At 40.9% G+C, this 24,163-nt stretch overlaps 1 pseudogene; it reads right to left on the reverse strand.

Annotated features, from left to right (window-relative positions):
- LOC121581369 overlaps positions 1–24,163 on the reverse strand; it is a 207,231-nt pseudogene that overhangs the window by 174,675 nt on the left and 8,393 nt on the right.

Here is a 24,163-nt window from a genome sequence, read left to right on the forward strand (position 1 = left end):
CCATCCCCACAGCATGATGTTGCTCTCGGGGTGATGAGAGGTGTTGGGTTTGCGCCAGACATAGCGTTTTCCTTGAAGACTAAAAAGCTCAATTTTAGTCTCATCTGACCAGAGTACCTTCTTCCATATGTTTGGGGAGTCTCCCACATGCCTTTTGGCGAACACGAAACGTTTGCTTATTTTTTCCTTTAAGCAATGGCTTTTTTCTGGCCACTCTTCCGTAAAGCCTAGCTCTGTGGAGTGTACGGCTTAAAGTGGTCCTATGGACAGATACTCCAATCTCCGCTGTGGAGCATTGCAGCTCCTTCAGGGTTATCTTTGGTCTCTTTGTTGCCTCTCTGATTAATGCCCTCCTTGCCTGGTCCGTGAGTTTTGATGGGTGGCCCTCTCTTAGCAGGTTTGTTGTGGTGCCATATTCGTTAAAAAAATTTTATAATGGATTTAATGGTGCTCCGTGGGATGTTCAAAGTTTCTGATTTTTTTTTATAACCCAACCCTGATCTGTAATTCTCCACAACTTTGTCCCTGACCTGTTTGGAGAGCTCCTTGGTCTTCATGGTGCCGCTTGCTTGGTGGTGCCCCTTGCTTAGTGGTGTTGCAGACTCTGGGGCCTTTCAGAACAGGGGTACATACTGTATACTGAGATCATGTGACAGATCATTCGATTGCACACAGGTGGACTTTATTTAACTAATTATGTGACTTCTGAAGGTAATTGGTTTCACCAGATCTTATTTAGGGACTTCAAAGCAAAGGAGGTGAATACATATGCACGCACCACTTTTCCGTTATTTATTTTTTGAATTTTTTGGGCCTTCCTCTGACACCACTTAGTACATAGGTCCTGGATGGCAGGACGCTTGGCCCAGTGATGTATTGGGCCGTACACACTACCCTCTGTAGTGCCTTAGTGTACATCAATTCCCCATTACATATATCACCAGTAGTACATTTACCGTTATTTCCTATAATTTCTAATCTACAATGTTTGTTACCGTGGGTATGGTAATTTATGTTAATGCATTCAATATTATTATTCCAGTCTTCCTGTTATCATTGTCGGAGTGGACACATTGTTTGCAGAGTGCACAACCTATGCTATACTTGTAAGAAACAGGCTTTGGTTTATTTCATTCCATTTACGAGTTTTGTCAATTTAGTCATTGTCTTTTGTTTGGAGCGCTCCTGTCAATGGTGAGTAAGGACGCGCACGATTAGAAGTAGGCGTATAGGCTACCTGGCCTGCGCACAAATGTAGGCCATTTGGGGATCTGATAGTATTTCTGATTGGCTTAACGCACCACCACTAATGACCTGTGGAGCTTCTCAAATTAATGTTTTCTTCACCTCAAACAGCAAGTAAACTAAGTCTGTTTATTTTTATAATTTTTGTTTTGTTTTGGGGGGGTAGATCAGCTTAATATTGCAGATAGATTGTAACTTCCATCAATGTAATTGTCTGCATCACTTCCAATCCCCCATGTTTTTTTTATATACAGTGGGGAGAACAAGTACTGTATACATACACACACATATACAGTGAGGAGAACACGTATTTGATACACTGCCGATTTTGCAGGTTTTCCTACTTACAAAGCATGTAGAGGTCTGTAATTTTTATCATAGGTACACTTCAACTGTGAGAGACAGAATCTAAAACAAAAATCCAGAAAATCACATTGTATGATTTTTAAGTAATTAATTTGCATTTTATTGCATGACATAAGTATTTGATCACCTACCAACCAGTAAGAATTCCGGCTCTCACAGACCTGTTCGTTTTTCTTTAAGAAGCCCTCCTGTTCTCCACTCATTACCTGTATTAACTGCACCTGTTTGAACTTGTTACCTGTATAAAAGACACCTGTCCACACACTCAATCAAACAGACTCCAACCTCTCCACAATGGCCAAGACCAGAGAGCTGTGTAAGGACATCAGGGATAAAATTGTAGACCTGCACAAGGCTGGGATGGGCTACAGGACAATAGGCAAGCAGCTTGGTGAGAAGGCAACAACTGTTGGCGCAATTATTAGAAAATGGAAGAAGTTCAAGAGGACGGTCAATCACCCTCGGTCTGGGGCTCCATGCAAGATCTCACCTCGTGGGGCATCAATGATCATGAGGAAGGTGAGGGATCAGCCCAGAACTACACGGCAGGACCTGGTCAATGACCTGAAGAGAGCTGGGACTACAGTCTCAAAGAAAACCATTAGTAACACACTACGTCGTCATGGATTAAAATCCTGCTGCGCACGCAAGGTCCCCCTGCTCAAGCCAGCGCATGTCCAGGCCCGTCTGAAGTTTGCCAATGACCATCTGGATGATACAGAGGAGGAATGTGAGAAGGTCATGTGGTCTGATGAGACAAAAATATAGCTTTTTGGTCTAAACTCCACTCGCTGTGTTTGGAGGAAGAAGAAGGATGAGTACAACCCCAAGAACACCATCCCAACCGTGAAGCATGGAGGTGGAAACATCATTCTTTGGGGATGCTTCTCTACAAAGGGGACAGGACGACTGCACCGTATTGAGGGGAGGATGGATGGGGCCATGTATCGCGAGATCTTGGCCAACAACCACCTTCCCTCAGTAAGAGCATTGAAGATGGGTCATGGCTGGGTCTTCCAGCATGACAACGACCCGAAACACACAGCCAGGGCAACTAAGGAGTGGCTCCGTAAGGAGCATCTCAAGGTCCTGGAGTGGCCTAGCCAGTCTCCAGACCTGAACCCAATAGAAAATCTTTGGAGGGAGCTGAAAGTCCGTATTGCCCAGTGACAGCCCCGAAACCTGAAGGATCTGGAGAAGGTCTGTATGGAGGAGTGGGCCAAAATCCCTGCTGCAGTGTGTGCAAACCTGGTCAAGACCTACAGGAAACATATGATCTCTGTAATTGCAAACAAAGGTTTCTGTACCAAATATTAAGGTCTGCTGTTCTGATGTATCAAATACTTATGTCATGCAATAAAATGCAAATGAATTACATAAAAATCATACAATGTGATTTTCTGGATTTTTGTTTTAGATTCCGTCTCTCACAGTTGAAGTGTACCTATGTTAAAAATGACAGACCTCTACATGCTTTGTAAGTAGGAAAACCTGCAAAATCGGCAGTGTATCAAATACTTGTTCTCTCCACTGTATATACATACATACACATACATATCCTTTAAAAATATGTATATATTCCCCTTTATTACTTTCCAACTCCGCCACCCTTTCCCTACTTGTAGTAAACTAGTGAACAACAATGCTTAGGCCTCTACTTCCAGCTTATACTTACTAGCTACATTTATGGACACAGTGAATTTTACAATAATTATATTTTGTTTGTTTTTTCTCCTGAACTTCTTCTACTCTCAACCTCTCCGATCATTTTCATGATGTCCATCCGGTTTGCTTCTATATGCCATATCTTTCTAACTGTGCTCTTTCACAAAAGCTCCAAACCTACAACCTATGTACTTATTATGGACACAGTTTGCTTACATTATTAGTTATCTTGTTATTGTTAGTTGTTATTAGTCCCATCCTTCAATTCCATTCAACACCTCCCATCTATCTCCTAACACCATCCATATAGGATTTCTATTTGCCTTATACATTTCAACTGTACTGTGATGTCTTACAAAAGTTCTGAACCTTTCTATTCTCATTGTTTCTACAGATTGTGAATTGAAAATAAACATTTTTGCTAAAAGTACTATTATATTGATCGATTGACTAGGACTTTTCAGATCACCCAGTAATGCTATCTGCAAGGTTAGCTCCAGGTAAATATTGCAATCCTTTAGCTATTCCTGGACCTGTGTCCAAAAACAAGCTTCAAATGGACAGTAGCAAAACAAATGATCTAATGATTCTGTCTCTTCGCAGCAAAATCTGCAGAGCTGTGAAGATTGTATAAGTCATTGAGAATAGCTCCTCAATGTATTTGAAAAATCATTCCAGCTCTCTCCTTTTCTATAACCACTCAGTGTGAAAGGGAAAAATGTAATGCTCTGATCCAGTGGAAAAGTCATGAAATAGGCCTACCTAATTACTTCTTATCAGTGCTTGACTTGGACTAAAATAGGTTCCGGTACTCATTTTGGGTGCTGGTACTGTTTAGATTTAGGTGCAGGAGCTCCACAATACTTTTGAGCTAATATTCTATAAGAGGAACAGGAGCTCAAGCAATAGAACATTTGAGGTGCCGGTGTAGTATCTGAACATTCTATATTGTTGGTTAAATGAACTCTACTTTGCTTTGCTGAAACATCTGGAAAGTATTACTATAGGGGCCCCCTAAGATGGAGGACATTGGGATATGTGGAGGCCAGGGATTGGTCTATTCAAAATACGCCATCTTGTGTTACATAGGATATATACCATGTTTGAACAAAGGGACGAGGAGAGTGATCATATTTGAGATTGGGTTCGTTTCTCTCCAGATTCTGCAGAAGTCTGTAAATTGATGCTGAAATCTTTTGATATAATAAACCTTTATAATAAAAGTACAGTGTCAGCGGATTCCTTATCAACACAGCATTGCAGCATCGTTGTTCGGCCACCACACTGGTACTCAGCTCCGGTGAGCTCCTGCCCAAGTCAAGCACTGCTTCTTATCCCTTGCGCAAATAGCCTACAGCTGTGTCTGTCCCGAGCTCACTGCAGATTATTTCATACAATGTTGCATGTTCGCTAGTGCAAGCTTCGGGCTGGACCCACGTTAATACTTGATACAATGTTTCAAGTTCATTGCAGACAGGCCATGTGTAGCCAATGTGATTTATAGGATATTTATTTTTAATTAGGATATTTACTACCTGCAGGCTGCAATGTTTTTATTTGTTGGCTTTATGTAGGCTATTTTTACACAGTTGGCAGTGACAATATAAGTTACTTTTTAGGTTAGTATTTTTTTCATTTAGATTTGGATATAATTTTGATGAACCACATGACAATGATTTTGAGATATGAAGACGTTATTATAAATTAAATGAAACTGTTTCACGAAAATGTGCATATGAAAACCATAACTGGCACGCAGGTCAGTAGAAATTGTAAGATAAATTGGCATTCCACATGAGAAAAGTTGCCGACTCCTCGTGTAGTCTATTACCGGAAACTCAGCAGAGTAATGGCAGAATCTGCAAAAGCCAGCTCGAGCGGGAGGAGAATAGTTGGGTCAGGTTAAGGTTTGTTCTTCTGTTATCTAGATCTCTCTTGATGCATTTGTCTTATTTCAACAAACCGTAAGCTTCAAGCATCAGAAAAGCTCAATGCATAGAGCTGATTTTATAAAAACACATAGTGTGTGTCTATATATGGAAAAATACACATTAAAAAAGTTTGACCAATCGATTGGTCGAAAGAACAGACGACTTTCGGTCGACCAGGATTTTTGTTAGTCGGGGACAGCCCTGCTATCGGATGAATCCCGGAACATATCCCAGTCTGTACTATCAAAACAGTCTTGTAGCCTCAAGTCTGCTTTGTCCTACCACTTCCATATTGAGCGCATCACTGGTACTTCATGTTTGAATTTTTGTTTGTGAACAGGAAGCAGGAGAATGGAATCATGGTCAGACTTGCTGAAGGCAGGATGAGGGAGAGCCTTGTATGCGTTTCTGTGGGTAGAATAAAAGTGGTCTAGAATTTTAGCGTCCCTAGTGGCGCAGGAGACGAGTTGGTAGAAGTGAGGTAGGACGGTTTTCAGTCTCCCCACATTAAAGTCTCCGTGATATCTTGGTAGATAAAAGGGTCTGCAGCTTACCATGAGGCATTCTATATCAGGTGAACAGAAGCTTGAGATTTCCTTCACACTTGAAGCAGCACACCAGTTGTTATTTATGATAGAACACACTCCGCCTCATTTCGATTTCCCCGAATCAATTGGGATGAGATTTCTTTCAGAGTTAAAAGCCGTGAGAGGATATATGAGGCAGCAACATTACTGTATGCACAGTACATGCCCTGTGTCCAGTCATATCTCATAACATACTGGAGCCAGGGGGTGAGAGGGAAGGGAGGGAGGGAGAGGAGGGAGGTAGAGGGAGGAGTGCCATCTCTAGGGTTGCAAAGCTACCAGTAAGTTACTGGAATCTTCAGTAATTTTGGTAACTAACAGGTAATCTATGGCAATCTTTGGTAATTTGAGTAATTTATACAATTATGTTATTTTATTCATATTTGGTATGATTTTTTTTATATCTGTGTCCATATTGTCCACGAGTTTGTAGTGGATACACCATATGGTTAAAGAGAATATAGCCTAATTAATGAAAAAAGCTTCTAATCAACAATGGCATTATTTTCAATTAACTCTGCAACTCTTCCAACTATTGACTTTCTTTCACAACTGCCACGAGTTTAGCGTCAAAACATTTACAACAAAGACATTGACATAGTAAAATAAATAAAAGCATGTTAAAAAAATAAAAATATATTAAGGATATTTCATGCTGAAACCCTCATTTTAAAACACCAATAGCATTCACTAAGTTGATGGTTTATATTTAGGATAATGTTTCACAGCTTTATTATTCTATTTTTTATTTTAAAATCATTTGATTTGATAATTTTATATATTTCACATATGTTACGGCTACACAGAGGGCCAGAGATAATTATAGACACCTGTGATAATCTGAAGTACCCAAAAATGCCGCTAGATGAGATAAAATAAAATAGAAAACTGGACATTTACCAAAATGCTGGTAGTTTACTGGTAAACTGATATACAGTCAATGTTCAACCCCTTTGTCACGTTCGTTTAAGGACGGGTCAGACCAAGGCGCAGCGTGAAATGCGTACATGTTTATTAAAATGATAAACACACGACAAAACAACAAACCAACAACATGTGAAGTCCTAAGGCTACCCACAAAACAAGCCTACTCACGAAACAAGATCCCACAACTAACGAGTGCCAATAGGCTGCCTAAGTATGATCCGCAATCAGAGACAACGAGCGACAGCTGCCTCTGATTGGGAACCACATCAGGCAACATAGATCTACACATACTAGATCATACACATAGATATACACAACATATAATATTCACACCCTGACTCAACATATAAGAGTCCCCTGAGTCAGGGCGTGACATCCTTGCCATCTCCCATACAAGCAGAAGTAAGATATGTGCACGTGAGTTGAACACACTCACATTAACACTTACACATCATCCTAACCATAACCCCAGGACAACCTACTATAGAAACTTTCATTTGGAATATGGACAACATGTTAGTGCCATGATGTTGTCACATTATATCATATAATATTACAAAGAACTGAAACACCTTGGGGTGTCTATCTGAATTTGTATGAAGACAGAGATATAGATAGAGAGAAACAGAGAGCTAGAGCGACAGAGAGAGAGCTAGAGAGAGAGAGCGCGCGAGAGAGAGAGCTACTGAGACATACAAACAGAGAGAGAGATGGGAAGTCTCTTACCTTCTAGCACGGTGAGTTTGGCACTAGTCTTGATCTCTCCGGCGCTGTTGGTGGCGGTACACTCATAAATGGCCTCGTCTCTGTGTGTCCTCAGGGGCTGGATCCTCAGTAAAGACCCAGAACCATCATCAAACTCTATCACCTGGTAGGGATACACACACACAGACAAACACACACACACAGAAGACATGAGACAGTCTTTTAGTAGGGTTGTGATCAGGACAACATGGAACATCTAGATTTTGGCTAGGGATACGTAAATTGTAATTATACATCAATAGAGAATTATGTCAGAAAAGCAGGAATTCCTCTGGTTTCAGCCCATTTCACTGTTCTCCCATGATGTCCCTCTGTTGTCAAGGTCTGTCATGATAGACGTTATCAACCCCTACATCCCCACTGGCTGCCCTATTGCATAGCAGACTGGTCTTAGATGTTGTAACCAAGCCCACAGCCCTACTGCCTGGCTGCCCCACGGTTCAGCCAGTCTGTGATATCACACATATCATACTTACACAGTCATACTCTGTTCAACATGGTTAAACTAGAGGAGAGCTAGATAGAAGAGAGAGAGAGAGAGAGAGAGAGAGAGAGAGAGAGAGAGAGAGAGAGAGAGAGAGAGAGAGAGAGAGAGAGAGAGAGAGAGAGAGAGAGAGAGAGAGAGAGAGAGAGAGAGAGAGAGAGAGAGAGAGAGAGAGAGAGAGAGAGAGAGAGAGAGAGAGAGAGAGAGAGAGAGAGAGAGAGAATGAAGAGAGAGAGATGGGGGGATCAAGGGATTGACAGATGATGTGAGAAGAAAGGAGGATGACGCTTGAAATTAAAGACTAAAAAACAATAGATGAAACTGACTGACAGAGAGAGAGAAGGAGGATGGAAGAATGAAGAATGAAGAGAGAAGGAGGGATTTCGAGCAGCTACACCAACAGACAGCGTGATGGTAGAATCTTGTCAGCATGATCCATAAGTAGACACTCGGGGTAGACCCCTGTGTGTGTACCTCAAAGCGTTGGGAGCTGACTTTCTTGCCCTTCTTCATCCAGGTGATCCTGGGTTTGGGATCTCCTGTGGCCTGGCACACGAATGACGCTACGCCACCCGATATACCTGTTTGGTCCTCGGGAGACTTGACGAAACTTGGCAAGCCTGAGGGGGAGAGAGAGAAAGAGGAGAGATTTTTTTATTTCTAAAATATCTTTTTGGTAAATTCGGCAAATGTACATAGCAAAGAGAGGTAGAGAGAGAGAGAGAGAGAGAGAGAGAGAGAGAGAGAGAGAGAGAGAGAGAGAGAGAGAGAGAGAGAGAGAGAGAGAGAGAGAGAGAGAGAGAGAGAGAGAGAGAGAGAGAGAGAGAGAGAGAGAGAGAGAGAGAGAGAGAGATGTTAGAGTGAGTACTATGTTCTCAGTTTTGGTGCCTCTCTCTGAGCTTTCTTCATATCAGTGTTAATTTCGTCAACAATTACTGTGATGGAAAAAAATACTTGTCAATGACCTATTTTTCCTGACGAAAACTAATGACAATAACAACACAAGGCCTGTGGAGGAATATAGACAGCAGTGATAATTACGGATGAGAACTCTCTTGGTAGATCAAAGGGTCTGCAGCTTACCATGAGGCATTCTATATCAGGTGAGCAGAAGCTTGAGATTTCCTTCACACTTGAAGCAGCACACCAGATAGTTCTGAAAGTAGCGCTCACGAGCCAAAAGTGCTCCCCAGAAATTCCATTACAGTGCATTCGGAATGTATTCAGATCCTTTGACATTTTCCACATTTTGTTACGTTACAGCCTGATTCTAAAATTGAATAAATAAAATAAACATCCTCGTCAATCTACACACCACACCCCAAAATGACGAAGTGAAAACAGTTTTTTAGAAATGTTTGCAAATTTGTAAAAAATATAAAAAACAGAAATACCTTATTTACACAAGTATTCAGACCCTTTGCTATGAGACTCGGAACTGATCTCAGGTGCATCCTGTTTCCATTGATCATCCTTGAGATGTTTCTACAACTTGATTGGATTCCACCTGTGGTAAATTCAATTGATTGGACATGATTTGGAAAGGCACACACCTGTCTATATAAGGTCCCACAGTTTACAGTGCATGTCAGAGCAAAAACCAAGGCATGAGGTCGAAGGAATTGTCCATAGAGCTCGGAGACTGGATTGTGTCGAGGCACAGATCTGGGGAAGGGTACCAAAACATTTCTGCAGCGTTGAAGTTCCCCAAGAACACAGTGGCCTCCATCATTCTTAAATGGAAGAAGTTTGGAACCACCAATACTCTTCCTAGAGCAAGCCACACAGCCTAACTGAGCAATTGGGGGAGAAGGGCCTTGGTCAGGGAGGTGACCAAGAACCCGATGGTCACTCTGACAGAGCTTCAGAGTTCCTCTGTGGAGATCGGAGAACCTTCCAGAAGGACAAACATCTCTGCAGCACTCCACCAATCAGGCCTTTAAGGTAGAGTGGCCAGACGGAAGCCACTCCTCAGTAAAAGGCACATGACAGCCCGCTTGGAGTTTGCCAAAAGGCACCTAAAGGACTCTCACACCATGAGAAACAAGATTCTCTGGTCTGATGAAACCAAGATTGAACTCTTTGGCCTGAAAGCCAAGCGTCACGTCTGGAGGAAACCTGGCACCTCCCTACGGTGAAGCATGGTGGTGTTAGCATCATGCTGTGGGGATGTTTTTAAGCGGCAGGGACTGGGAGACTAGTCAGGATCGAGGGAAAGATGAACAGAGCAAAGTACAGAGAGATCCTTGATGAAAACCTGCTCCAGAGTGCTCAGGACCTCAGACTGGGACGAAGGTTCACCTTCCAACAGGACAACGACCCTAAGCACACAGCCAACACAACGCAGGAGTGGCTTCGGGACAAGTCTCTGAATGTCCTTGAGTGGCCCAGCCAGAGCCCGGACTTGAACCCAATCTAACATCTCTGGAGAGACCTGAAAAAAGCTGTGCAGCAACGGTCCCCATCCAACCTGACAGAGCTTGACAGGATCTGCAGAGAAGAATGGGAGAAACGCCTCAAGCTTATAGCATCATACACAAGAAAACTCTAGGCTGTAATTGCTGCCAAAGGTGCTTCAACAAAGTACTGAGTAAAGGGTCTGAATACTTATGAAAAGGTGATATTTAAGTTTTTTATATATTTTTTATTTGCACAATTTTCTAAAAACCAGTTTTTGCTTTGTCATTATGGGGTATTGTGTGTAGATAAAAAAATTATATATTGAATCAATTTTAGAATAAGGCTGTAACGTAACAAAATGTGGAAAAAGTGAAGGGGTCTGAATTGTTTCCGAATGCACTGTATATGCAGATATGTGCACCACGTTATGGTTCTCTCTCTCTCTCTGCAACCTCATTGGATAACGCTGGGCAGGCCTGGGCCAGCCTTCTTCTTTCCCTGTGCAACCTCATTGGGCCTGATCACATGATTGTGCCTTCTCCAGAAAAAAAAGTTAATACACTAAGCTTGCTCTCTCTCTCCCACTCACTCACTCACTCAAGCCAGCATACGCCAAGTCGGTATTCACAATTTCCCCACCTTGGGAGAAAACACGGAGGAGTTCTCATAGACCGCCAGCAAAGAAAGCCTATTTTACATGTTGCTTATGAGTGCCTTTCACACTACTTTTGGATTATAATTGGATTGTAAGGCTCGTATGAATCTCCTGCTTAGTATAATGTTTGTTTCATTGTCACAAATCAACTCCACTATATTTAAAAAATACACTTCAACCAATAAAATTGCTCTTTGACAAGCTTTGCTACAGTCTATGCCAGGACTGCCCAACCCTGTTCCTGGAGAGCTACTGTCCTGTAGGCCTTTGCTCCAACCCTAATCTAGCACACCGGATTCTAATAATTACCAGGTTGATAAGATGAATCAGGTTAGTAACACCTGGGGTTGGAGCGAAAACATACAGGAGGGTAGCTCTCCAGGAACAGGGTTGGGAAACCCTGGTCTATGCCAATGAGCGTTAGCATTCTAGCTAACAACTGCTGCATTCAAAATCTGATCACAACCAAATTGAATCTTAGCGACCATTCCAGCAATACTCAAAACAACATTGTAAGCATATGATAACCCAAAAAAAGTGTTTCTGTTTAGAAGTAATAACTCAGTTTGTTAATGTGTCAATGTGTGTGGAGTGCATCCATGCATTTGTGCAGATTTGTGTGTGTGTGTTTGTCTGAGTTCCATGATGAGTTCAAAGCCTTCCAGAACTGATTAGCATCATTCTGACTTCCAAGAGAGAGTCCCTGTTGGAAACTGTCTGTCCACAACATTACTATTACAGGGTTTATTAGGGAGCTGCTAGAAGCTCTACTTATGGCTAACTGGTCTTAGCAAGGATCAGGAAGCATTAAGCAGACCAGAGAACATGCTTCAAATTAAAACACGTAAACTCCAGCTACGCATACATGGGAAAACAAGAGTCTCGGAAAGCAGAGGATTTTGGAATACGGAAGGATCACGGGGAGATAAAGGAACACACCACACGCACACATCCTCTCTCTCACACACACAAATAAACCTCTCTCTCTCTGTCACACACATACACACACTAGAAACGGTCATCAAAATTGTTAAAAGGTTTTAAAAACAATTTGATTAAATAAATGAAGATATTCCAAACTTTTAGAATTTTTATAATCCCTCCATTATTGACTAAATTATAGCACATAAAACATTTTACTGCCATGGACAAATAATGAATGGAGATCAGGGATTTTGGTGGAAATTCAGGTATTCAATGTATTGTCAAATTTCACTCTTTAAAAAAAAGACCTGATATATACATTTTATTTTTGTATCAGGGTAAAATAAATTAAATACACTGGTTCTGCAAACACTTGCTGTCTATTGTCGGACATTATTCATTCTAATCAGACAGGTTTTTTACATGGACGATACATTGGAGATAATATAAGGCAAGTACTTGAAACACTGGAACACTATGAAAAACTGGGAAACCAGGCCTGCTTTTCATAGCAGACTTTGAAAAGGCATTTGATAAAGTACGACTGGAGTTTATATATAAATGCCTGGAGCATTTCAATTTTGGAGAATCTCTTATAAAATGGGTTAAAATCATGTATAGTAACCCTAGGTGTAAAATAATAAATAATGGCTATTTCTCCGAAAGTTTTAAACTGTCAAGAGGAGTAAAACAAGGTTGTCCACTATCGGCATATCTATTTAGTATGGCCATCAAAATGTTAGCTATTAAAATCAGATCCAACAAAAATATCAAGGGATTAGAAATCCAGGGCTTAAAAACAAAAGTGTCATTGTACGCTGATGATTCATGTTTTCTTTTAAATCCACAACTAGAATACCTCCACAGCCTCATAGAGGATCTAGATACATTTTCTAACCTCTCTGTATTACAACCAAATTATGATAAATGTAATACAGTGGGGGAAAAAAGTATTTAGTAAGCCACCAATTGTGCAAGTTCTCCCACTTAAAAAGATGAGAGAGGCCTGTAATTTTCATCATAGGTACACGTCAACTATGACAGAATGAGAAAAAAAAATCAAGAAAATCAAATTGTAGGATTTTTTATGAATTTATTTGCAAATTATGGTGGAAAATAAGTATTTGGTCAATAACAAAAGTTTCTCAATACTTTTTTATATACCCTTTGTTGGCAATGACACAGGTCAAACGTTTTCTGTAAGTCTTCACAAGGTTTTCACACACTGTTGCTGGTATTTTGGCCCATTCCTCCATGCAGATCTCCTCTAGAGCAGTGATGTTTTGGGGCTGTCGCTGGGCAACACAGACTTTCAACTCCCTCCAAAGATTTTCTATGGGGTTGAGATCTGGAGACTGGCTAGGCCACTCCAGGACCTTGAAATGCTTCTTACGAAGCCACTCCTTCGTTGCCCGGGCGGTGTGTTTGGGATCATTGTCATGCTGAAAGACCCAGCCACATTTCATCTTCAATGCCCTTGCTGATGGAAGGAGGTTTTCACTCAAAATCTCACGATACATGGCCCCATTCATTCTTTTCTTTACACGGATCAGTCGTCCTGGTCCCTTTGCAGAGAAACAGCCCCAAAGCATGATGTTTCCACCCCCATGCTTCACAGTAGGTATGGTGTTCTTTGGATGCAACTCAGCATTCTTTGTCCTCCAAACACGACGAGTTTAGTTTTTACCAAAAAGTTATATTTTGGTTTCATCTGACCATTTGACATTCTCCCAATCCTCTTCTGGATCATCCAAATATACTCTAGCAAACTTCAGACGGGCCTGGACATGTACTGGCTTAAGCAGGGGGACATGTCTCGCACTGCAAGATTTGAGTCCCTGGCGGCGTAGTGTGTTACTGATGGTAGGCTTTGTTACTTTGGTCCCAGCTCTCTGCAGGTCATTCACTAGGTCCCCCCGTGTGGTTCTGGGATTTTTGCTCACCGTTCCTGTGATCATTTTGACCCCACAGGGTGAGATCTTGCGTGGAGCCCCAGATCGAGGGAGATTATCAGTGGTTTGTATGTCTTCCATTTCCTAATAATTGCTCCCACAGTTGATTTCTTCAAACCAAGCTGCTTACCTATTGCAGATTCAGTCTTCCCAGCCTGGTGCAGGTCTACAATGTTGTTTCTGGTGTCCTTTGACAGCTCTTTGGTCTTGGCCATAGTGGAGTTTGGAGTGTGACTGTTTGAGGTTGTGGACAGGTGTCTTTTATACTGATAACAAGTTCAAACAGGTGCCATTAATACAGGTAATGAGTGGAGGACAGAGGAGCCTCTTAAAGAAGAAGTTACAGGTCTGTGAGAGCCAGAAATCTGTCTTGTTTGTAGGTGACCAAATACTTATTTTCCACCATAATTTGCAAATAAATTCATTAAAAATCCTACAATGTGATTTTCTGGAGAAAAAAAATCTCAATTTGTCTGTCATAGTTGACGTGTACCTATGATGAAAATTACAGGCCTCTCTCATCTTTTTAAGTGGGAGAACTTGCACAATTGGTGGCTGACTAAATACGTTTTCCCCCCACTGTATATTACTTATTGGATCACTAAAAAATATGATTAGTTTACCAATAAAATGGTCTGATGGTGATGTGGATATACTCGGAATACATATCTCAAATGAAATAAATGATCTCACTCCAATAAATGTTAATAGAAAGTTAGCAAAAAATAGATTAGATCTTGCTATCATGGAAAGGTAAATACCTGTCTATTTGTGGAAAAATCACCCTGATTAACTCTTTAGTATTATCCAAGTTTACCTATTTGCTTATGGTCTTACCTACGCCTAGCAAACCGTTTTTTAAGTTATATGAGAAAAAAATATTCAATTTTATTTGGAACGGCAAGCCAGACAAAATTAAAGGGCCTATTTATATAATGAATATGAATTCGGAGGACAGAAATGATTAAATATTAAAGCATTAGACCTATCACTAAAAGCTTCAGTCATACAAAAGTTATACTTAAATCCGAAATGGTTCTCTAGCAAATTAGTAAGATTGTCTCACCCCATGTTCAAGAATGGCCCTTTTCCCTTTATTCAGATTACAACCTCTCACTTTCAGTTATTTGAAAAGGAAACCACCAACCAAATATCACTATTTCTAAAACAAGCCATAGAAAGTTGGTTTCAATTTCAATTTAATCCCCCAGAAACGACAGAACAAATAATGCAACAAATATTGTGGTTAAACTCAAATATAGAAATTCATAAAAAAACATAAAAATAAAAATAAATGTTTTAAAAAGGTATAATCTTCGTAAATGATATCATAGGTAGGACTGGTGGAGTTACGTCGCACAAGCAGCTAACTAAAACATATGGAAATGTCTGCTCTACCCAAAATTACAACCAAATAATTGGAGTATTACCGCAAAAATGGAAGAGGAAAGTGGAAGGGGGAAAAGTAAGGAACTTGTCTGTCGGCCCTGCATTAAAGAACATAATTGGTTAAAGAACATTTGGATAAATAAAAAAGTATACCAGTTTCATTTAAGGACCAAAGGATTGAAAGCCGTTCCATATAGATTGCTAAATAGTTGGGAAGAGATTTCTGACAAACCGATTCCATGGCATAGTGTTTATGAACTGATACGCAAAACGACGCCGGATTCAAAATGTTGCATTTTTCAATTTAAATTATTATACAAAATTCTTGCTACCAATATAATGTTATTTATATGGAGGATACAATCTTCCCAGCACTGCAGATTTTGCTGCGAAGAGACAGAATCATTAGATCATTTGTTTTGGTACTGTCCATTTGTAGCTTGTTTTTGGTCACAGGTCCAGGAATGGCAATATTTACCTGGAGCTAACCCTGCAGATAGCACTACTGGGTGATCTGAAAAGTCATAGTATATCGATCAATGATATAATAATACTTTTAACAAAAATGTTTATTTTCAATTTACAATCTGTATAAACAATGAGAATAGAAGGGTTTAGAACTTTTGTGAAACATCACAGTACAGTTGAAAAATATAGGGCAAATAGAAATCCAATATGGATGGTGTTAAGAAATAGATGGGAGGTGTTGAATGGAGCTGAAGGATGGGACTAACACAACTAACAACAACTAATAACAACAAGATAACTATTGTAAAGCATACTGTGTCCATAATAAGCACAGTGCCTTGCAAATATATTCATCCCCTTTGGCGTTTTTCCTATTTTGTTGCATTACAACCTGTAATTTAAATGGATTTTTATTTGGATTTCATGTAATGGACATACACAAAATAGTCCAAATTGGTGAAGTGACATGAAAAAAATAACTTGTTTCAAAAATTTACAAAAATAAACAACGAAGAAGTTGTGCGTGCATGTGTATTCACCCCCTTTGCTTTGAAGCCCCTAAATAAGATCTGGTGCAACCAATTACTTTCAGAAGTCACATAATTAGTTAAATAATGTCCACCTGTGTGCAATCTAAGTGTCACATGATCTCAGTTTATATACACCTGTTCTGAAAGGCCAAAGCTGTGGAGAAGTACAGATCAGGGTTGGGTTATAAAAAATATACGAAATTTGCATAAAGAAAAAAAATAAGCAAACACGTTTCATGTTCGCCAAAAGCCAAGTGCGAAAAACCCAAACATATGGAAGAAGGTACTCTGGCCATCAAGGAAAACGCTATGTCTGGCCCTTTACTTTGTTGAAGCACCTTTGGCAGCAATTACAGCCTCGAGTCTTCTTGGGTATGACGCTACAATATGGCGCACCTGTATTTGGAGTTTTTCCATTCTTTTCTGCAAATCCTCTCAAGCTCTGTCAGGTTGGATGGGGAGCGTTACTGAACAGCTATTTTTAGGTCTCTCCAGAGATGTTCGGAATCAAGTCCGGGCTCTGACTGGGCCACTCAAAAACATTCAGATACTTGTCCCGAAGCCACTCTTGCGTTGTCTTGGCTGTGTGCTTAGGGTCGTTGTCCTGTTGGAAGGTGAACCTTCGTCCCAGTCTGAGGTCCTGAGTGCTCTAGAGCAGGCTTTAATCAAGGATCTATCTGTACTTTGGTCCGTTCATCTTTGCCTCAACCCTGAATAGTCTCCCAGTCCCTGCCGCTGAAAAACATCCTCAGAGCATGATGATGCCACCACCATACTTCACCGTAGGGATGGTGCCAGGTTTCCCACAGACGTGACGCTTGGCATTCAGGCCAAAGAGTTCAATCTTGGTTTCATCAGACCAGAGAATCTTGTTTCGCATGGTCTGAGAGTCCTTTAGGTGCCTTTTGGCAAACTCCAAGCGGGCTGTCATGTGCCTTTTACTGAGGAGTGGCTTCCGTCTGGCCACTCTACCATAAACGCCTGTTTGGTGGAGCGCTGCAGAGACAGTTGTCCTTTTGGAAGGTTCTCCCATCTCCACAGAGGAACTCTGGAGCTCTGTCAGACTGACCATCGAGTTCTTGATCACCTCCCTCACCAAGGCCCTTCTCCCCCGATTGCTCAGTTTGGCCGGGCAACCAGCTTTAAGAAGAGTCTTGGTGGTTCCAAACTTCTTCCATTTACGAATGATGGAGACCTCTGTGTTCTTGGGGACCTTCAATGCTGCAGAATTTTTTTGTACCCTTCCCCAGATATGTGCCTCGACACAATCCTGTCTCTGAGCTCTACGGACAATTCCTTTCGACCTCATGGCTTGGTTTTTGCTCTGACATGCACTGTCAACTGTGGGACCTTACATTGACAGGTGTGTGTCTTTCCAAATCATGTCTAATCAATTGAATTTACCACAGGTGGGCTCCAATCAAGTTGTAGAAACATCTCAAGGATGATCAATGGAAACAGGATGCACCTGAGCTCAATTTCGAGTCTCATAGCAAAGGGTCTAAATCCAGTGGCATTTTTCCTATTTTGTTGCCTTACAACCTGGAATTAAAATGGATTCATGGGGGGTTTGTATCATTTAATTTACACAACATGCCTACCACTTTGAAGATGCAAAATATTTTTTAAGTGAAACAAACAACAAATAAGACAGAAAAACAGAACTTGAGCATGCATAACTATTCACCCCTCCAAAGTCAATACTTTGTAGAGCCACCTTTTGCAACAATTACAGCTGCAAGTCTCTTGGGGTATGTCTCTATAAGCTTGGCACATCTAGCCACTGGGATTGTTGCCCATTCTTCAAGGCAAAACTGCTCCAGCTCCTTCAAGTTGGATGTGTTCCGCTGGTGTACAGCAATCTTTAAGTCATACCACAGATTCTCAATTGGATTGAGGGCTGGGCTTTGACTAGGCCATTCCAAGACATTTAAATTTCCCCTTAAACCACTTGAGTGTTGCTTTAGCAGTGTGCTTAGGGTCATTGTCCTGCTGGAAGGTGAACCTCCGTCCCAGTCCCAAATATCTGGAAGATTGAAACAGGTTTCCCTCGAAGTTCCCTGTATTTAGCGCCATCCATCATTCCTTCAATTCTGACCAGTTTCACAGTCCCTGCCAATGAAAAACATCCCCACAGCATGATGCTGCCACCACCATGCTTCACTGTGGGGATGGTGTTCTCGGGGTGATGAGAGGTGTTTGGTTTGCGCCAGACATAGCGTTTTCCTTGATGGCTAAAATGCTCAATTTTAGTCTCGTCTGATGAGTACCTTCTTCCATATGTTTGGGGAGTGTCCCACATGCCTTTTGGCGAACACCAAACGTGTTTGCTTATTTTTTTCTTTAAGCAATGGCTTTTTTCTGGCCACTCTTCCCTTAAGCCCAGCTCTGTGGAGTGTACGTCTTAAAGCTTTCCTATTGAAAGACTCCAATCTCCGCTGTGGAGCTTTGCAGCTCCTTCAGGGTTATCTTTGGTGTCTTTGTTGCCTCTCTGATTAATGGCCTCCTTGCCTGGTCCGTGAGTTTTAGTGGGCGGCCCTCTCTTGGCAGGTTTGTTGTGGTGCCATATTCTTTCAATTTTTTAATAATGGATGTAATGTTGCTCCGTGGGATGTTCATAGTTTCTTATTGTTTTATACACTTCTCCACAACTTTGTCCCTGAACTGTTTGGAGAGCTCATTGGTCTTCATGGTGCCGCTTGCTTGGTGGTGCCCCTTGCTTAGTGGTGTTGCAGACTCTGGGGCCTTTCAGAACAGATATATATATACAGTTGAAGTCGGAAGTTTACACACACTTAGGTTGGAGTCATTAAAGCTCGTTTTTCAACCACTCCACAAATGTCTTATTAACAAACTAGTTTTGGCAAGTCGGTTAGGACATCTACTTTGTGCATGACACAAGTCATTTTTCCAAAATTGTTTACAGACAGATTATTTCACTTATAATTCACTGTATCACAATTCCAGTGGGTCAAAAGTGCCTTTTAAACAGTTTGGAAAATTCCAGAAAATGATTTCATGGCTTTAGAAGCTTCTGAAAGGCTAATTGACATAATTTGAGTCAATTGGAGGTGTACCTGAGGATGTATTTCAAGGCCTACCTTCAAACTCAGTGCCTCTTTGCTTGACATCATGGGAAAATCAAAAGAAATCAGCTAAGACCTCAGAAAACAAATTGTAGACCTCCACAAGTCTGGTTCATCCTTGAGAGCAATTTCCAAATGCAGGTACCACGTTCATCTGTACAAACAATAGTACGCAAGTATAAACTCCATGGGTACACGCAGCCGTCATACCGCTCAGGAAGGAGACGCGTTCTGTCTCCTAGAGATGAACGTACTTTGGTGCGAAAAGTGAAAATCAATCCCAGAACAACAGCAAATGACCTTGTGAAGATGCTGGAGGAAACGGGTACAAAAGTATCTATCCACAGTAAAACGAGTCCTATATCGACAAAACCTGAAAGGCCACTCAGCAAGGAAGAAGCCACTGCTCCAAAACGGCCATAAAAAAAGCCTGACTATGGTTTGCAACTGCACATGGGGACAAAGATCGTACTGCTTTGAGAAATGACCTCTGGTCTGATGAAACAAAAATAGAACTGTTTGGCCATAATGACCATCGTTATGTTTGGTGGAAAAAGGGGGATGCTTGCAAGCCGAAGAACACCATCCCAACCGTGAAGCACGGGGGTGGCAGCATCATGCTGTGGGGCTGCTTTGCTGCAGGAGGGACTGGTGCACTTCACAACATAGATGGCATCATGAGGAAGGAATATTATGTGGATGTATTGAAGCAACATCTCAAGACATACAGTGGGGAAAAAAAGTATTTAGTCAGCCACCAATTGTGAAAGTTCTCCTACTTAAAAAGATGAGAGAGGCCTGTAATTTTCATCATAGGTACACATCAATTATGACAGACAAAATGAGAATTTTTTTTCCAGAAAATCACATTGTAGGATTTTAAATGAATTTATTTGCAAATTATGGTGGAAAATAAGTATTTGGTCAATAACAAAAGTTTCTCAATACTTTGTTATATACCCTTTGTTGGCAATGACACAGGTCAAACGTTTTCTGTAAGTCTTCACAAGGTTTTCACACACTGTTGCTGGTATTTTGGCCCATTCTTCCATGCAGATCTCCTCTAGAGCAGTGATGTTTTGGGGCTGTCGCTGGGCAACACAGACTTTCAACTCCCTCCAAAGATTTTCTATGGGGTTGAGATCTGGAGACTGGCTAGGCCACTCCAGGACCTTGAAATGCTTCTTACGAAGCCACTCCTTCGTTGCCCGGGCGGTGTGTTTGGGATCATTGTCATGCTGAAAGACCCAGCCACGTTTCATCTTCAATGCCCTTGCTGATGGAAGGAGGTTTTCACTCAAAATCTCACGATACATGGCCCCATTCATTCTTTCCTTTACACGGATCAGTCGTCCTGGTCCCTTTGCGGAAAAACAGCCCCAAAGCATGATGTTTCCACCCCCCATGCTTCACAGTAGGTATGGTGTTCTTTGGATGCAACTCAGCATTCTTTGTCCTCCAAACACGACGAGTTGAGTTTTTACCAAAAAGTTATATTTTGGTTTCATCTGACCATATGACATTCTCCCAATCCTCTTTTGGATCATCCAAATGCACTCTAGCAAACTTCAGACGGGCCTGGACATGTACTGGCTTAAGCAGGGGGACACGTCTGGCACTGCAGGATTTGAGTCCCTGGCGGCGTAGTGTGTTACTGATGGTAGGCTTTGTTACTTTGGTCCCAGCTCTCTGCAGATCATTCACTAGGTCCCCCCGTGTGGTTCTGGGATTTTTGCTCACCGTTCTTGTGATCATTTTGACCCCACGTGGTGAGATCTTGCGTGGAGCCCCAGATCGAGGGAGATTATCAGTGGTCTCACAGTTGATTTCTTCAAACCAAGCTGCTTACCTATTGCAGATTCAGTCTTCACAGCCTGGTGCAGGTCTACAATTTTGTTTCTGGTGTCCTTTGACAGCTCTTTGGTCTTGGCCATAGTGGAGTTTGGAGGGTGACTGTTTGAGGTTGTGGACAGGTGTCTTTTATAATGATAACAAGTTCAAACAGGTGCCATTAATACAGGTAACGAGTGGAGGACAGAGGAGCCTCTTAAAGAAGAAGTTACAGGTCTGTGAGAGCCAGAAATCTTGCTTGTTTGTAGGTGACCAAATACTTATTTTCCACCATAATTTGCAAAGAAATTCATTAAAAATCCTACAATGTGATTTTCTGGAATTTTCTTTCTCAATTTGTCTGTCATAGTTGACGTGTACCTATGATGAAAATTACAGGCCTCTCTCATCTTTTTAAGTGGGAGAACTTGCACAATTGGTGGCTGACTAAATACTTTTTTTCCCCACTGTAAGTCAGGAAGAGTGAAGCTTGGTCGCCAATGGGTCTTCCAAATGGACGATGACCCCAAGCATACTTCCAAAGTTGTGGCAAAATGGCTTAAAGACAACAAAGTCAAGGTATTGGAGTGGCCATCACAAAGCCCTGACCTCAATCCTATAGAACATTTGTGGGCAGAACTGAAAAAGCGTGTGCGAGCAAGGAAGCCTACAAACCTGACTCAGTTACACCAGCTCTGTCAGGAGGAATGTGCCAAAATTCACCCAACTTATTGTGGGAAGCTTGTGGAAGGCTACCCGAAATGTTTGACACAAGTTAAACAATTTAAAGGCAATGCTACCAAATACTAATTGAGTGTGTGTAAACTTCTGACCCACTGGGAATGTGATGAAAGAAATACAAGCTTAAATAAATCATTCTCTCTACTATTATTCTGACATTTCACATTCTTAAAATAAAGTGGTGATCCTAACTGACATAAGACAGGGCATTTTTACTAGGATTAAATGTCAGGATTTGTGAAAAACTGAGTTTAAATGTATTTGGCTAAGGTGTATGTAAACTATCGACTTCAACTGTATGTACTGAGATCATGTGACACTTAGATTGCACACAGGTGGACTTTATTTAACTAATTATGTGACTTCTGAAGGTAATTGGTTGCACCAGATCTTATTTTGGGGCTTCATAGCAAAGGGGGTGAATACATATGCACGCACCACTTTTCTGTTATTCATTTTTTCTAATTTTTTGAATCAAGTTTTTCTTTTTCATTCCACTTCACCAATTTGGACTATTTTGTTTACGTCCATTACATCCAAATAAAAATCTATTTAAATTACAGGTTGTAATGCAACAAAATAAAATAAAAACGGCAAGGGGGATGAATACTTTTGCAAGGCACTGTACTTATTTAAATAAGGTATTTTTATTTTATTAATTTTTCATACATTTGCAAAAATGTCTAAACCTGTTTTTCGCTTCGAAAATCCAGTCCACTACAATCCGGTCAAGATCTCTGACGTCCTGGAGAGTGAAGTTATGGTGATTGACCTCCTCAGACTGCCGTATGCTTTCATGGTAATGTTTGGTCTGATCTTTGCTCTACATCTCAGTTATCCAAAAGAACTGTCCAACACGTTCGAGTTCATTCAGAATATCCTGCTAAATTTAGAAGATGGGAAAATGAAGCCAAGGCTACAGGCTCTGAAGAAGGATTTGATGATACATGTGGCTTAAGGTTGGAGTCTTATTTTTTTAGATGACATTGTGTTGAATTATGTAAGAAGTGTTATGCTGAGCTGCTAGAATTCAGTACAGAAGATTGTCAGAGTATTTGGTTTGAAGTCGTAACAGAAAATCTTACAGGCCACCTACCACAAGTGCTTTACATGGACTTTCCCTGAACCATGCAGGTGGAATTTGCATAGAATTCTATTGTTGCGACTTTACTTTTTGTATGAAAACATACACTCCTAAGTCTTCACCTGTACACTTAAATTTATTATATGTTTTTTGTTTACATAGCGTTTTGGTTTTATAGCTTTTTTTAAATAAGATGTTTAATCAGCTAAAGCTGACATCTTTTGAGAAACTAATGCCAGTACGGTAATGCCAGTACAGTATGTTTTAGACTTAGAGCAACCTGGACACACAACAGTGTATGTTCCAATACTTTAGATTCAAGGCTGTTTAATAACACTGATATTCTAAGCAATATCTCAGAACCAAATACTGAGCCAAGTCACCACACGTCCGCAAAGGGTTTAGCCTGAGAACAAAAGCCAGCCATGACTTTAAAGTACAAAATGCTGGGCAAAGTGATACTGTTGCGTCACTGCAGTATTTCCACCCCATCACAGGTTTTTTATCTTTTGGAAGGTATTGTCCCTGTTGAGCTGTCTCAATTTCAGTTTACTTTAAATAAAAAGCTGTTTTATAATCCCAAACGGACCTCAAAATTATTTGTTGACATTGTTGAATCTTTTTTATTGTTTAGGAAAGGAACCCCAAAAAACACTTGCGCTTACCCCCTAATCATCATTACAGTAGCACCTCCACCAGGGTTGGGGTCAATTCCATTTCAATTCAGGAAGTAAACTGAAATTCCAGTTCTAATTTCATCTCATAGGAGGCAATGAGGAAAATCGGAATTGATATAGACATTTTTGTTTACTTGCTGATTTGAAACGGAATTGACCCCAACCATGGTGGAAGTGCTACTGTAAAGTGTTCTCTTTGAACGTTTGCTGTATGTAGGCTAATAATTGTAGGTCATGGTGTTTCTTAGATCTGCCATTTTCCTTAGCTTACTATTTCCTTGCTCAAATTCATTGAGATGACTTTTTCTAAGCATGTTGTCCACAGTTATTAACATGGCACTTGAATAGGTCTACCACTGTTACTTTTTTTTCAAGCATGTTGTCCACTGTTTGTAACACGCAGCACTTGAATAGGCCTAGCACTGACAAGTTGATTTTGGGGCTTACATATGGGGCA

Source organism: Coregonus clupeaformis, chromosome 14 (assembly GCF_020615455.1).
Source record: "Coregonus clupeaformis isolate EN_2021a chromosome 14, ASM2061545v1, whole genome shotgun sequence".
Taxonomy (NCBI): domain Eukaryota; kingdom Metazoa; phylum Chordata; class Actinopteri; order Salmoniformes; family Salmonidae; genus Coregonus; species Coregonus clupeaformis.